The sequence below is a fragment of the Manacus candei genome, unplaced genomic scaffold, assembly GCF_025592945.1.
Source record: "Manacus candei isolate 608988 ecotype Guabito, Panama unplaced genomic scaffold, ASM2559294v1 h1tg000060l, whole genome shotgun sequence".
Taxonomy (NCBI): Eukaryota; Metazoa; Chordata; class Aves; order Passeriformes; family Pipridae; genus Manacus; species Manacus candei.
This window is the reverse complement of record NW_026138108.1, coordinates 12749482-12765762: the sequence shown is the minus strand read 5'-3', so window position 1 is coordinate 12765762 and position 16281 is coordinate 12749482. Positions and strand designations below refer to the sequence as shown.

Genomic DNA, 16281 nt, shown 5'->3' with positions numbered 1-16281 from the left:
GAGGGAAGGCTGGTTGACCGCAGAATTCAGTAATTTAATTCAGTAAAACCTCCTTGTTCCCACGGAGAGGATAAATGTCTTCATGGAAAATACTGCACAGATCTACTTGACTGTGCTCAGCACGTCCTTTCTAAGTGAATGTTCACGAGTCAGTAATTGTGGTTGAACATGGAGGTGGGATTTGCTCCAGTAGGGAAATGATTTGCAGGAAAAATGGGTTTTGGTGAGGGTGCAGTGCCCTCAGGGTCCAAACCACTGCTCCAAACTGGTGCCTTGGTGAGGTTTGTGGTTCATGGCAGCTTGCCTTAGATGCCTGGCAGGCAAGGCTGGGTCTGAAGCCCTTATTCTAAAGAGAGCAGAGAAAGTAAAAAGGGGAAATCAGTACACCACAGGAAAGTAAGGTTTGGGTAACTGACTTGTGTCTTATTAAAAAAAATAAATAAATTAGCGCTCAGTTAAAGTAGGTACTTGATATTTTGGATAGAAACTTCCTTGATGGTGCTTTGAGTCACTTGGATGTGGACGAGGTTGTTGCATTGCAGTTTACCAAAGCAACTATATATTATTCAATATATGATAAAATCTCAAAGGAAACATTATAAATTATCTATCTGAAAAATACTGTGGTGGTTTTTTTTTTTTAGTTCCTTTTTAAAGACATGGCTCGTCTGCAGAGAAGCCTGCTTGTTGGATTGTGAGGTAGTTTGTAGCCAAGTAGGAGGTCATTGATCACTGAACACACATTACTCCTCTGCCTGTTTTTCTAAGGGAATGGTATTACCTTAGGGATATTTGTACAAATGGTGTGCTTTTTTGGCATTATTTCTTGTAAGCAGGGAGCACCATTATTCTCAGCATCAGTGCAAACCTTAGCCCAGCGTTTATTTGTCTCTGTTCAAAGAAAGCACATTTTGCTGAAGAAACACTAGGTCAGCAAAGACTAATTCTTCTGGAGTCTGAGGAAATTTGGAGTTAAATCACTGGTGACTGTTCCCCTAAATCCCTCAGCAAACATGGCTTGTCTCAGGTCAGCTCAGAGGTTGAATCACCACAGAATGCCCAAACTCTTAGGGAAGACTAAATATAATAATTTATTTTTAACCTTAGAGCCCTTTGCCACACTGAGGGAACCCAGTGGAAGATATGTGTTGCCTCCAAAATGCTGTTTTCACTTAGCTTGCCGTGGTATTTCTCGAATAACTGAAATGCACACCCCGAGGCACGTTGTGTGATACCAAGTGCAGTGTGACAGCATGACTAGTGTGCATCTACAATTAAATAAAGTTCCTGAAGATTTCTCTTTTTCATATGATGGTGCCAAGAGATGTCAAAGACTTTGATGTTGACAGTTACAATAATTTCACTGCATCCATTCTGGTGTTCTTGGTAAATTAGATTTCCTGAGTTCACCTTTGTAGAGGTGCAGTCTCCCATTTTATCCTGCTGTCTCTAATCTACTCAGTTTTGATCTACTGAGTGTCAATTTTAAATTGGGGATTTTTCTCTGACTGGATTACTTTAATATATATAGTTCACTTTGTTGCTGATTTTCCACATATCTCTTTTCACATGATGGTGATATCTGAGAATGAAGGTGGCTAACAGAATAGCTTGCCAAAAAAAGAAAAAGCTACAAGACAGGAATTAAAATAAAAATTAATGTATTTCTCATTGGAATTCAGAAAGTGTGACTTGCCTTCAGGAGTATTCATGTACTATTTCTATTGCTTTTACACCTGGCCTGACTGGATGTGCTGCTGGGTGATTGCTCACAAGTCTCTTTTATACTTTTTCTTTTCTCGTTAACCTTGAATCCCCCTGAAAGCTGGGGACCAAAATTAAGAAAGAAAGAAAAAAAAAAGGGGAAAATAATAAAATAAATAAAAATAATTGATGGTTTCTGGGATATTTTTATGAGCTTTTTTAAAAAAAAACAAAAAAAACAACAAAAACAAACAAACCACAAATTTTCAAGAGCACATCCTGGCACTCACTGGCTGGATTTGAGATGCAGTGGAATGCTGAGGCAGGTACAGTTGCAGCAGGTGTGATTCATCCTTGCCCTGCTGCTCTTGCACCTGTTTGCAGCTGTGCTAAGCAAGATCAAAGTGCTGTCAGATCAACAGATGAGTGTCTAGCCTTACTTGCATTAAGGCTGATTTATACAACTGATGTAGAAAGGATGGTTTTAAAACAAGAGTCAATATATAATGTTTCTACTTCCAGTCCCCTCCTGGGATGAGATGGTATTAAGTGACTGGAATTAAGATGAGCTTTACACTTACTTTACTAAAACTCAGGTGATAATGGTAGGTCAGGGCAGTGGGGATTAGATTTGCTATGCTTACAATAGGCTGAAATGTATTTCTGTAAATAATTAAAAAAAAAAACTAAGAAGAAAAGTAGAAAGCAGGCCTTATTTTGATTTAAATAGTTCTCATAAACAAATGGAGTTGGTATTTGTGCAAATGCTGCTGTCTGAGACCTTCCTCAGATGATAAGAAAATTGTTCTTTCATGGTAGAACACAAGTCTCAGTCAGGGAGACAGAGTTTAATCATATCCTGGCTCACCCTGTAATATGGGCTCCCTTTTTAATCCACTGCTATGCTGTAGCATTGTGTCTTTATGATGGGGATAAATGTGCAGTATTAATTTTTTAGCTTCTAGCCAAACTTTGCACTGCCAATGAGCCATCTTATTTCATAGCAGTGCAGGCTCATTGTGACAGCTGCAAACTGAGATCCCGTGATTGATGCTATTAAGCAAGGTAATATACTTTGTTCTGTTGTCAAAATTTATTCCTCTTATTGTCAACATTTTAATATGTCTAGGCAGAGTTTTAAATAAGTACTGCAATGAAAGAAGCTTTTGGATGAGAAATATGGTGCCTGGTAGTTTGTAGGAAGGGAATGTGGCTGAAGCATATTTATCACTTTGAAATTACAGTTTCTGAGATGACAAATCTTTGATTCCTGCAGAAAATAGTTGTTATTTAGTTTTTTTTAATTGGAATTTTGGGAACATTGCTTGTACTATTTTAAGCATCACCTGTTAATGAAAAAGCAGTAGCCAGTGAAGAATGAAATTAATTGTTAGTCTTTATTTAAGATTCAGATCACTTTTCGTGAAACCACGAAAAAGAAATTAATGTGAAAGCCAGCCAGACAAACTTTTAGACTATGACCAGAATTTACAATCTCATTTCTGCCCTTTCCTCCAAATAAAGCATTTGGCTTCAGTTTAAGGTAGTTCAGAATAGCACCTGCCTTTGAGCCCAGACATCAAGGTAGGGGGTCTCGTGTGTCTCTGCTTGTGGGGCCAGAGGGATCTCCAGCAGTTTGAAGGATTGCTTGAAGAGTGATGTTCACCTTGCTGTGCTCTTGTTACACAGGTGCAAAGGAGCATTTTGGGCTCTTCTTCTGCTGCTCAAGTCTGATCTGTCACTGGTCATAGATAATTGTGAAACCAGAACATGTCTTGATTTTTCTTTTCTTCCCCCCCCACCCCCCCAGCTGCTTTTCTTTGCCCTTTCAGTGCAGCCCCTTTGGCACTGTGCAAAACAGCCTTTCTCCTTGGCTAACTTTTGCCCAATGAGCTCTGATTATTAACCCTCTATGGTTAATTACTTAACTCTGGGTATTAACCCCTCTGTGCTCACTCGCCTTTGGCTCAGCAGTTGATCTACACTTCTACCTGGGACCCTTGGAGCATTACAAGGGGCAGGAAAGCAGACAGAGCTGCCATAGGTGAGGTGTGAGAGCTCTTGGGGAGCAGGATAGGTCCCACAGCTCGTGCTGGTGTTCCTGTTGGGGCTTGCAGGGAAGGATAGATCCTTGAGGGAAAGGTGGCAGAGAAGCACCCTTCATTGGGAGAACTTTAAAAGTCACAGGGTAGATGTACCTGAGCCAAATGGATATTTGAGAAGATAATTTACAGGCTTTTTTTTCTCCTGCTTGTGTGAGCGTCATGAGCATCTTCTGATCTTTTTTCATATGTTCACCATCCCCACTGTGACTCTTTGCTGTACTCACAGTAAAGTTCAGGTTCACCCATGAAGTCACCAGCTCACTGAACCAGTGTCCCAATCTGTGAAAGAGAAGCAGCAACCTCTGAATGAGAACTAGTTCTCATAAGTGTCACCTGTGTGGCCATGTTTGTGCTCATGTTGTCCTGACATCCAGGCCAGTAAATCTTGACAGCGAGGAAGTGTGTGTGTTGAAAAAGTACACGGAAGTGGTATAAATCTGACTTAAGGAATTTGCTGAGGCGCTGCCCTGATTTGTTCAATATGTCACCTGTCAGGAATGTTATGGGAAGACACTTGCACCTTGTGCTTCTTGTCTTACCTGGAGCAAAGCCTGGGATGGTCAGGATTTCTTTTGAGTAGCATCAGGCACTTGGATCTTAATGCTGATACTTTGACAGCTGAGTAACTTTTAATTTAGTAAAAAGAGCAATGAATCACTTCATGACCTGACAGTTTTAGCACCTTCCTCCTTCATGCCTTTTCTCTTCATATGTCTTTATTTAATATTGAAAAAATACCCCATATTCATTAGTTTCCCCTGGTTATCCCTATCTCGTTTGAATTATCTCATTTAAATAACAATACCAGCATAGAGCAGATTAATGGAAAACCTTCTTAAATGCTGTATAGTGCATGTGTTTGACAGTGTAGCAGTAAAGCTCCTAAAATCCTGGTTAGTCTGAGAGCTTTAAAATCCAGATATTTAGTTATACTGACATGAATGCAAAATGTTTCCACGGTGTAGGTACAAAGGAAAAGCCTTGTCTGAGTAGGGCATCATCTTTCTCTTTTTGTTAGAAGTGACCACGCATGTCCCTAAAGATTAACTGAGTGGTTGGAAAGAAATTAGGGTCTGTTTTTGTTAGAGGCTGTTTTTAGAAATAGCTTCCAGAAATTTCTGGAGAACAGAATCTTATGAAACTTTATCAAAAAGAGCAGCAATCGAGTGACAAGAAATGTCTTGGCAGTAGCCAGAGTGAGTCACAGAGATGGGCTTTTTGGGGGTTTAGTTCAGAGTTAAATTAGAAGTTAGAAAGATGGGGTTCAGTTGGACATCCAAGAGGGAAGATTTTCGACTGCTTTCCTGCCAGAGCCATGTTTGCCATCCTGTTGGGTGCAGTGTGATGGAACATGTGAGTTCCATGAACAAGCACAACAGAAGGCAGCCAGGAAAATCATATTGCCAAATAAGTACATCTTATTTGGCTTGTTTTAATCTTTTCAGAGGGAATCTTTTAACTATTGTCTATTGCGAGCCCCAAACGTTCCGATAACACTTTGGTGATTTTAATTTAGGAGATCCACCAACTTGTGCAGTGCTGTTCAGGAACTATCTGGAAATAGCAGCATCTTTTCTTTCTAATAATGCCCTTTCTTCCAGGCAGTGGGTCTTGTTTTTGAGAAACCAGCTGCTCACTTTGGTAATCGTTAACCATTTACTGGTTTTACAATTAAAAGTGACTCAGCTATTACTAAAATATTATTGTCCCTGTAGCAATGATCCTGCTTTTTAAAATTATTTTTTGGGGGACTCCTGTCATTTCACAGGGAAGATGTTGTCTAATGATCTGACAGAAAATGCTAATGCCTTTATCTTGGGGAAAAGAATCAAGTTTTTCACACCACATCACTGATTAGTACTGGCATTTTCTGTGTTCAGGCAGCCACTGCAAGCGCAGAGCTACAGTCTTTGAGTACATCTACCTGCTTTATCCCTGTGTTTGGGTCTTTGTGAGCTTTAGGTGTGTGGCTTTGATACCTGTAAATTAAATACCGAACCCCTGTGGAATATATAACTTTTGTCTGAAGATGGGAGGTGCAGGGGTACGGCCTGTATAGGACCAAGCTCTCTGTATGAGGGGTGGGGCTCCCCAAATGAGGCAGACAGATCCATCGCTTTTGCAGGGAAATAGGTGAGGAGCAGATGCATCCTGGTGGTGATCTGAGTGTGCATTGCTCTCAGGGGAGCCCAGAGCTGTGCTGGGAGCTCAGCTAATTCTCCAGAATTCTTGGCAAACCCCACAGTTTGCCAGTGTTAGCACTGATTTTTCAGATTCAGAAGCAGTTCTCATGTATTTGCATCTGTATGACATTTCTTCTGGATTTTAATTAATGGCTGAAAAGTTAGATTTGGCTGGGCAGTTATTTAACCTTTTCACCACTGGTGACTGGGCTCCCCCTTGGTGCTTTTAGCCTCTTGTACTCTGTCAGTAAGGGTCACTGGGGTTTTTTATTACAGGCAGTACTGCTGTTCTTTCAGATAACTATTTGCATTGATTTCCAAGAGGTGAGAAAGTGAAATGAGGCAACATATTGCTGTAAACTTGAGCTATTGCCACTTTTATGCAGCAAAGAAAATAAAGGACCTGAAAATAAAGACTAATGGGCTGTGCAAAGCACAGTGAAAGTAACAGAAAATGGAAATAGTTTTTAAACATTGTCATGATAGCTTCTAGCCTGTCTTCATCTACTGTCTAGCAGACAAGGAGCTTAAGATTTAATTACGTAGTTTATATGCATTGTTCATTAAGATGTAATTTTTAATTGTAATGTATATTGTATTTCATGTTGACTGTCCACTCCAGGTCATAGCAAAGTTGCAGGTTGATTTGTTCAGAAGACTTTAGTTGCTGCTTCACTATCCTGACTTGACCTCAGGAAGTTCTCTGACAGCTTCCTGGAAGCTGAAAGTTTCCTTCATGGGAAAGTGATTTCCCCCCTTTTGAGACTGAGCCATTGCTACATTTGTAAGAGGTAGGAATCAAAGGGCAATATTGAACTAAAATAGAAAAAAATCAGATTTTTTTTTTCAAGGGATTGCCTTTAAATTGATGCTTTCTGAAGAGTAAATATATAAGAAAGAACAAGTTAAGATGATGTGTATAAAACTTTCTCCCTAGTTTGTCCTTTTTAAGTGGATAGAGGAAAAAACCCAAAGCCTTATAAGGCAGCTGTCCTTTACCTTCAGTGCTGTCAATCCTGCTCAGGAATAGAATTTTTCTAATCTAAGAAAAAAATAAGCACTTTACATGGACTCTTTCTCAGCAACAGCTAATGTTTGTGGTCTCATTCATGGCATAAGAAAAAGTCCCCTCCAAAGAAGAGTGTGTCAGATTTCTGCTAAATATTTGTCTTTTGTCTCATTCATAGTAGTGGATCTCATACATTCACTGCTTTAACTTTTGTGCATTCTGGGGCTATGTAACGGATTTCACTTTTTTGGGTTCAGAAATTGCATTGTATGCCAGGATGGATAAATCCTGGTTATTTGGGGCAAATCTTGAAGAGAGAATAGAATTGGTATTTTATTATTGTTTTGTTGCATTTTTTTAAAAAAAAAAAGTTATTTACTTCAAAAGTCGAGGGGTCTTTTCACATCCTCTCTTCAATGTGAACAGGAAGTTTCTAATCTAAAAAAAAAAATCAATATTTTTTTAAATTAATTTTTTTAAGAGCAATGACTTTTACACTTTGAAAGCATTATCAGTGGGGCAACACTGAACACTATGCAGACAGAGAAAGCAGGATGCTTCTGTGTGTGACCTCCATTTCTTTCCTGGTCTTTACCTCTTCATCCTTCATCACAGGCAATGGCAAGGACTTGAAAGTAGCAAAAGACATTGTGGAAACCTCTGTCCTTGTATTGATCCTGTATACTTGGCACCTCTGAGATCCTATCTTTCCTTAGAGAGGATTAACTTCTCTCCTGGTTATCTTGCTGGAACAGACCCCAAATAGGATCTGGCTCTGTGTCTTCCAGGGCAAGCACGGGGGTACCCAGGGCACAGCCTCCCTGTCTGCCCTTCATGCCTTGGCCTGAAATGGTCCTTGGAAAGCAGAGGGCTTGTCCTTCCCTGCCCTCGGAACTTGTGAGTGGGTTGGGTGTAGTAACTGAAACTTCGAAGCCCTGAAATAAGTTGAAATTAATAAATATTGGGGTTGTTTGGATGCAGTGTCAGGGATTTGTTTTGCACAATGATCAGCTTCAGCCACAGAATGCCCCCTTCCACAGCTGATGCCCCTGGTACGTGTACGTGTGAGGTGGATGGGATGTGATTATCAGCAATGCTTGGATTTCATTTTCCTCTGGAACTGTTTTGGTGTATAATGTGCAGTGTAATCCAAGTGGTCCCTGCTCCTGGGCCTGCTCATAGTAAAATGAACAGCACTCAACGAGTAACACTTGAGCTCAGTCACCAGCAGCAGTGGCTGAAGGTGCCTGTGCTCCCAACCTGCCTGTTGGCTTCCTCCCATTTGCTGGAGGTGTCACCCCTGCACCACCTGAGGAAAAAGCACCTGCACATCCTGGTTTTGGTGTCCTAGTTTAGGCTTCTGGTACTGCCCCAGCGTGGGGATTTCCCCTTGGTTGGGGAGTGGAGCTTTGGGCAGGGTGGCAGAAGCTGCTGCCGCTGCAGTGGGTTGGGTGAGTCGCCCTCCTCGTGCTGGTGGCAGAGCCATGGTCCAGAGGGTCTTCTCCCCTCACGGGTCATGGCCTCAAATGTTACGTGCAAAACAGATTCCCTCGATGAGTGTGCTTGGGTTGGTGAGCAGAAAGCTTTTTGGCTCAAGGGAACATTCGCAGTTGCCCAGCAAGCATGTCAAAATGTACATTGTATTATGTAATTTGGCCCACGGTTCAGCCTTTTGAAAGCACTGTCCTTTCCTTAAGAAAGTTCTGCAGAGAATATTTTTTTTTTTCTTTGTAGAATAATATAAATGGCTTTTAGCAGGAGTTCTCTTCAGTCTCCTCTTGTATTTGATTTTTCTGGGCAGTTTAAACTCTGAAACCTTTGTTAAAGGAGTAGCTTCCAGTTAAGAAAACATGTTTTTATTGCATATAATAATAAAGCTGTGCCATCATTGCCTGCCTTGCTACTGACAGTGGCAAAACTGCTACACATCTCCTGTGCTTTGCTGCCTAATGCTCAAATAGTCTAAGAAGGCAAGAATTTGGCCCCCAAACTCTTTTTGTGCTCTTTGATAATTTAGTGCCACCCTTATAGTTTATCCTAGCTCTGGAAATTTAAAATAAAAACTTAAACCCATCCTGTAAAAATGTGATTTGCTTAAAAATTTCAGCATTTTAAAATATTTTAGTTTTCTTTTATCCCACAACCACAAGACCTGAGAATTTTCATGTAAAGAATGAAGACTCAAATACGAATACAGCCTGTTTCTCTGAAGGGATTTTTTTGGGATGTTTTGTTTCTTTTGTTTGTTTCATAGAAAAAACCTCTCAACTGTTGTAAGACTCAAGGTAAAAGCAGGAGAACTGGCAGCTTTGTTACTGCATGTTCCCAGTGACCTTGAATTGGTTTTGCTACATTGTTCATTAAATCATTTATGCTGATGCTAGCATATCTATAGCAACTTTCCTGAATAAACACAATTCCTTTGCAAAAGTTAGTGTAAATATCTGTTTACAAATAACCAGATAAGCAGGCGTGATGAAGCAGGGTGTCAGGCTCACAAAAGCATTGATCCTAAAAGTGTTGCTGACAAAGCAATAAGAATTTAAAGGATAAATATAAATATATATATATATGTCATTTATTCACTGAAATTCTGTGAATAACTGGATAAAGTCAAGCAGAAGTGGTGATGGATGCATTCAGTGGGAGCAAGGGCAAGAGCCCCCACAGCAGGTCCTGATTTCTATATGATTATGTGCAATTATCCCACTCGCACGGCGTGGTGATGAAATCCTCCTCTGCCACGCTCTTGCCTGCATTTCCTAATGATCCAGCTGAACATCTGCTCCGTGAATACAACATGCAGATGATGCAGCTGGAATTGCCGGTGGCAGAATTGTCTCCTCCGTGACAGGAGCGCGGTGGTTTTTTTTTTTTTTTTCGCCCTGGCCGGTGTCTTGTGTCTCTCTCTTGCTCTTCCCTTCCCTCCCGGTTGCTGGACCCGATTAAACCTCCCCGCAGAGCCGCCTGTGTGGAGAAGGAGACACGTTTCAGCCCCAGGCGAGGCTGGCACTTGGTACGAGTCGCACCAGCCTGTCGGGTCCTGGAGCAATGTTGGTGACAGCCGTGGAGCCTTTGCAGCCCCGGCTGGGCTCGGCTCTCCCGAATCCCAGCCAGCTGACATTTGGGCTGGGTAAGCAATGAAGGCAGGACACGTCAAAAGAAGGAGAGAAGTGCGTTTTTCGTTGCAGCCCTGTGTTTTAAGTTCGCAGCCAAAAGGTTGTCCCTGATGCAAAGCTTTGCTGCTGGAGCATTTCCCTTGGGATCCAAAGGGAGCCCTGTCTGTGCCGGTGGGGAAGGTGCACCAACATTCCCAACAGAAAAGGCTGCTGCTTTGATTTTTTTCGTGTGAGAAAATACATGGCAGTGCAAGTAAACTCACTGAATATTATGTCCAAGTGTTTTTCTATTATTTATCATAAAGCCCAAACTTTTATTTGTTGAAAAGAAAACCTTGTGTGGCATGGTACCTTCTCATACAGTTTTCCCTCACTGAAAAGCTGTTTAATTTCAACAGAATTCTGGTGGTATAGGGACAAACTATTTTTTCCTGGTTGTCAAAAATAAATTATCAATACTTTTCAGGTATAATTTCCTAAGATCACTGGGAACAGGGCTTTTTTTGATGGGAGATCGTGGTTTTTTTCTTTAATGACTGGCTCTTGTAGACATTGACTGTTACAGGTAAATAGAGGCTAGGGTGTAAACAACCTCAGGGGCTGGTAAGATGATCTGAGTTTAAATCCTTCAGGACAGAGTTTTGGGTTTGGAAGGTCAAGATCTAATTTGGGAAAAGTTACAGCTGAAACCAATGTGAGAATCCATTTAGTGAACTGCTATAAACTTTTCCTAGAATCTGCTTAAAGAAATTGATGTTAAGGAGATATCTGTGAAGAACAGGATTTAGTTTGGTGGTTTCTTTACCTTCACTTTGTTGTCACAGTGCAGTCCCAAGGAAGCAGTTTTCTCAGCCTCTCCACCATCCATTCCTGCTGTAGTAGCTGTGGGTTTGTCAGGTGCCAAAAACACAGTTGTTCTCTCTTCCAGAGCCTTGGCTGAGCCTGGTGATCCCTTTAGGCAGATTCCTCTGAGGTTGAACACAAAGCACACTGGCCACAAAACCAGGCGTGGCTTGGTTGGGGGGTGTGAGCCAGGGCTCAGGAGGTGTGTGTGTAGGTTGGCTCGTTGACAGGACTGGAAAACACGGGTTAAATGTGATGCAAAAGTTGTGGAATTAAGCTGCAAATGTCTATGGAATGATGCCAAACGTGAGATGTATGGGATATACAGGTTGTGGTGTAACAGTTTCATCAATGTATGACTGGAAGAACATATGATGAAGGCATAATTTTTGCCATTCTGCACAGTGAGCAAAATTTTGATGTGCTATATAGCTATTTTTATAAATGCTTTGCTGAGTATTTGTGTCTTTCACTGGTAGCATATTTCATATCCTTTTGCTCTTGAAATCTGTATTTCTTGTGCCATTTTTCCAATTGTAAACTCTTAAGGAATAATAAAAAAAAAGAGATAATTTTAGAAAACTGAAGTGGTGCTATCATCATACTGTGTAGGCTTAATGTTCTTCAACAGAAGTAAATTGCATAACCCTGTGAGTAGGGTGGTGCCTTTTTCCATTGCTGTAACAGAGACTCTTTTTCTGTTTATTTCCTTATTGTATCCCATACCAGTCACATCTGATCTTTCATCACTCAGTGATGAAAGCAATGGTAAAGCAATAATAAGCAGGAAACATAAGAAGGGGAAAACAAATGCACTTTTGATTTAATAGTGGCGTTGTTTTTAAGAGGAGATGCAGCCCTAGGACAGTGCTCTCTAGTACTGGGTAGAGTGGGGTAAAGTGGTAAATAGTGTCTCAGCAATACTTGTAAGTAGGTGGTTGTTTTTATGTATGTTTATAAATAATTGTGTTTCTCACAAGTTTTCAAAGATTAAAGATTTTTAAAGATCCTAGTTGAGCAAAATATGTCATCTTCTTTCCTACCTTCTGTTAAAAAAGATTATTTTTAAAGTTATTTTTGTCATCCTTTCCCTTAGGGCTATGGTTACTCTTATGTAGATACTGTTGTATTATTAAAATTTAGCCTTTACAGTAGTTAATAGAAGTTGAGGATTATTTTCTATATTTTTTTTCTCCTCAGAAATGAATAATTAAAGCAAATTTATTTGAAAATTGAAATCCTCTCCTCAATGTGCTGAAGGTTATGAAAAGATACATACCTGACCTGTAATGGGAAGATGTCTTTGTCAGTCATGCAATAAAATTTCCAAATGTCCTCTTTATCTGCCTCACTCTTAAATGTTAGTGATCCAGATGATCTGTAAGTAATGCAATGGAAGTCAAGACAACAAAAGTCTTCTGTTATTGAAGATCCCTTTCAGCTGATATTTTGCAATGGCTCAGAAGTGGCAAAATGATGTTTCTCTCCTGCCATGGCAGTGAGGGAAGCTCTGGATAGTCCCTGTGTTCCCTTCAGTAGAGCTGTAGGCTGTTATTCCACTGATATTCTCATACTTTTTCTTTGTTTTTTTGCTTTAGGCTTTTTGTGGAGGGAAATGTTCAAATCCCAGATATTTGATTTTTTGATTCAGTTGGAGCTGAATTTGTTTTGTGAGCGTGTTAACAAACAGATACTCACCTGTCCCGGGAGGAGCTCTGCTGTGGGATCCCCCAGGCTTCTCCCTGGCTGCTGTTCTTGCTGTTCTTGCAAACCACGAGCATTGCTGCAGCACCCACAGAACTCTCACCTTGCTTGTTATAGATCTTTGCCTTATTATGGCATAAAGCAAACAGAACCATGGTTTCAAATATCTGCAGTACAGATGAGCAGTTTGATCTCTTCACATACTGCACTGGTGTGTCTCCACCTCTGTGCAGTTTTGGGCACCTCCATATAAGAAGGACATCAAATTATTAGAGTGTGTCCAGAGCAGGGTGATGAAGATGATGAAAGAACTTGAGGGCAAGGCTTGGAAGAAGTAGCTGTCCAGCTTGGAGAAGAGAAGGCTGAGGGTTTTTTTCTCTTTGCAGTCTACACTGTCCTCATAGGTGGCGGCAGAGGTGGGTGCTGATCTCTGGTGACCAGTGACAGGACATGAGGAAATGGGATAAAACTTCAGGGGAAGTTCAGATTCAACCATAGGAAAAGGTTTTTCACTGAGAAGGTGATCAGTGACTAAAACAGGTTCCCCAGGGAACAACAATCCTGCCGGTGTTCAAGGAGCATCTGGATGATGCTCTTAGTCTATAGTTTAGCCTTATAAGTCCTGCAAGGAGTAGGGAATTGGACTTGATGATCCTTATGGATTCCTTACAACTCGAGATTTTCTGTGATTCTGTGAAACAGAACTTACAGGCTTACTGGGATATATGGGCATTTTCATTAGCCACTACTTTTTTCCAGGGGAGATTTTCTTACCAACTAGTTGTCTGACTGGAAATAACCAAACCTGTGTGAACAATAACATTGCAACTGTGGTGTCTCAGGAGAAAGGGCAGAAGTCGTAATTCATTACCCTTTTTTGCTGTCACATATTAATTACTTGTGTGCATCACCTTCAACCTTTGGACAGCACAGAGTGCTACCCTTTTTACTTGACTAGAAGGAAGGGATGAGAGTCTCTTCTGTGTTCTTATTTGGTCCCTATCACTCCTTTCTGTGTTCACAACGGGGCTCAGAAATGCTAAAACTGTGATTTTCTCTAAACTGGATCAATTTTTAACTTCCTGCTGTGACATATTAGAGATGTTTCTCATTACGGCTAATGGAAATAACCCTAATCGATGATGGTCGTTGTAATGAGGTTACTGCTAAATGGGTTTTAGGATTGTTGGATGTGGTGGTTAGTCAGTAGCCTGAAGTATGAAAGAATAACATGTAATCCAGAGGCATAAAGAACAGCTACAGGTGTGTACAAGCAAGGTTCAGTGGTGGAGCACGCTGGGTGGAGTTCTCATTGCAACTTTCATTTTGATTTGAATTGGTTGTCTTTTCCTTCATCAAGTGTGTCCAGCTGCTGATAGATGTAGAAGTGAAATGTTTTCCTGTCTTCCCTTTTTCCATGCTGCAGTCCTAGTTTGCTCAGTTTTCTGTAAGGATCTGTAGCAGTTGGTATCATCCTAACAATTCTCAAGCAAAGAGTATGTGTACTTCAGTTTAAACTGCCTGCATTGCAAGGGTAATCTTGCCTTTTGCATGCTGTGTGTAGGTACTACCAGGATGTTGAATTTATGGCAGAAGTTTGAAATAGATAATCAATATCTTTTCATAGGGGTAGAATGAAAGAAAATTTGCCAGCATCGTACATAGGTTTCAGAATATTGTATAATTTTCTTGAAGCTTAAGTAACTCAAGAGCTTTGCTTCATTAATGGCCATAAACAGAGGAATTGGCAGTTGGTGTGGAATGGAAGGAACAAGAACTGAAGGACCAGAATTAAGCAGTGGTTATGGGATATTTTTATTCAGCGTTTTACCTCCTTTGCAATATTTGAGCTTTTTGTAACTCCTTGTCAAGATGCAGTAACATCAATTCAGTGCTTTTTTTCAGGTTGTGTTTTCTCTCTTCTCATAATCATTCTCATTAAACCAACGTGTGAAGAAACACGTGAGGGATGGTGCAGACTGTGTGCTGATTGATGTTGACTGATTTTGCTATTTTAGAAAACAAGAGAACGTTGACTTGTTTGATTTCCCCTTAGGACTCATGCTAGGACTAAGTGCTAGAAAAATCCCCCATGAAGGCTTTGCATTCACTTTTCAGTATGGCCTTTTAGTTCTGAGGTGAAATAAGACATTTAGAAGTCTAACAGATCAGGTAATGATGACTTCATCAGCAGAGATGGCCTCACAGAAATTTAAGCTGCGGCTTGCCCAGAGCCTTATTTTGCAAAGCATATCATCTGGTTCTTAATTTCAAGCATGTTTGAATCCATTCTAGTTGAGCAAAATATGTCGTCTCCTTTCCTACCTTCTGTTAAAAAGCTACCAGACTGTAACACGGAAGGAAAAGCCACCAAAACACAGTCTAGAACACGATGTGCTTTCCTACAAAGGGTGGAGCATTTACAATGTCAGAAACCAGGCCACACCAGTCATGTGGGTCTCTGGTCCCCTGATGACACATCACTAGGGCCCCAATACAAAGGCATCATTTCTGTGCTACAAACCTCTCCTGGTGGGTCAGGTTCCCTGTTGGACTCTGGAGCCTTCTGTTCAGCCCACTGACCTTCTGGTGGAGCTTCATAAAGGCAGATTGGGCTCCCCCTTAGCCTGCTGATCTCTCATTGCCATGGGGAGCCCCGTGTCTGCCTACCTCTACCTTTTTCCAAATTGCTACTGTGCAAGGTAGCCTGTGTTAGGTGAAAGGTCTGGACACTTTTTTGGTTGCTAGGAGGGCAGAGCTCTGTTCTGTTGACCATTCTGGAGCTGTTTCCCCAAAAAAAAAAAAAATTGCTTCTGGAGTCTATATTCATTCTTGCATTTTAGTGGAGGAGATAATAATGGCCATTCTTCACCACAGCTTAATAAAGCTCTGAAATACAAAGATGTAATGGAAGATATGTCATTGGTTTGGGTCTTCGTTTTTGGTTTTCTTGTTGGTTTTTTTTTGGGGGGGGGTGGATTTTTATTTTTTTTTTTTTTTTTAGAGAAAATGTCATGCTGAACATAATTCCAGCACCCTCCTGTTGAATGCAGACAGGAGCCTGAGGGATCTGGTCTAATCATCTACTATGGCCTGTGCATATGGATGATGGGCTGTGTAGAAATTTAGGAAGAGAAAAAATTGTAGAAAGAAAGAAGCTTAACTTTAAATAGGTGCAACATGACCCGTTTTCCTCTCTTGCACCGTAAGGTTTTCTGCTGCTGGCTCCTGCCTGTGTGGGCTGATCCCATTTGGTGCTGTTGGCTCTGCTGACCCTTGGGTTTGTGGGTGGCTGGAACTGATGTCTGGGTCATTTTATGTGTCTCAGGATCTGCCCCTGGTTGCTCTTCCACACCATCATATGCTGAGTGATTCATAGGGGTGTGGAGGAGATTGGCATCCTCTGTGTCTGATCCAGCTGTGCTTCAGTTGGAGGGCAGGAACTGTCTCTGCATTGTGCCTCTGCTTAGCTGTGCAAGGGGACAGAGCCTGGCAGGGTAGCCAGTGCCAGGGCTGAGTTTGGATCTATTGTCTTCACATGGGGGAGGGGGAAAAAAAAGCCCCCCCCCCTTAAATTTTACTCTTGAGTGAATCTTAATCTTTAAATTACTACA

At 41.1% G+C, this 16281-nt stretch overlaps 1 protein-coding gene across 1 annotated transcript in view; it reads left to right on the top strand.

The window, feature by feature from the left end:
- Positions 1-16281, top strand: part of KIAA1549L (KIAA1549 like) — a 130885-nt gene that overhangs the window by 41943 nt on the left and 72661 nt on the right. The window lies entirely within an intron of this gene.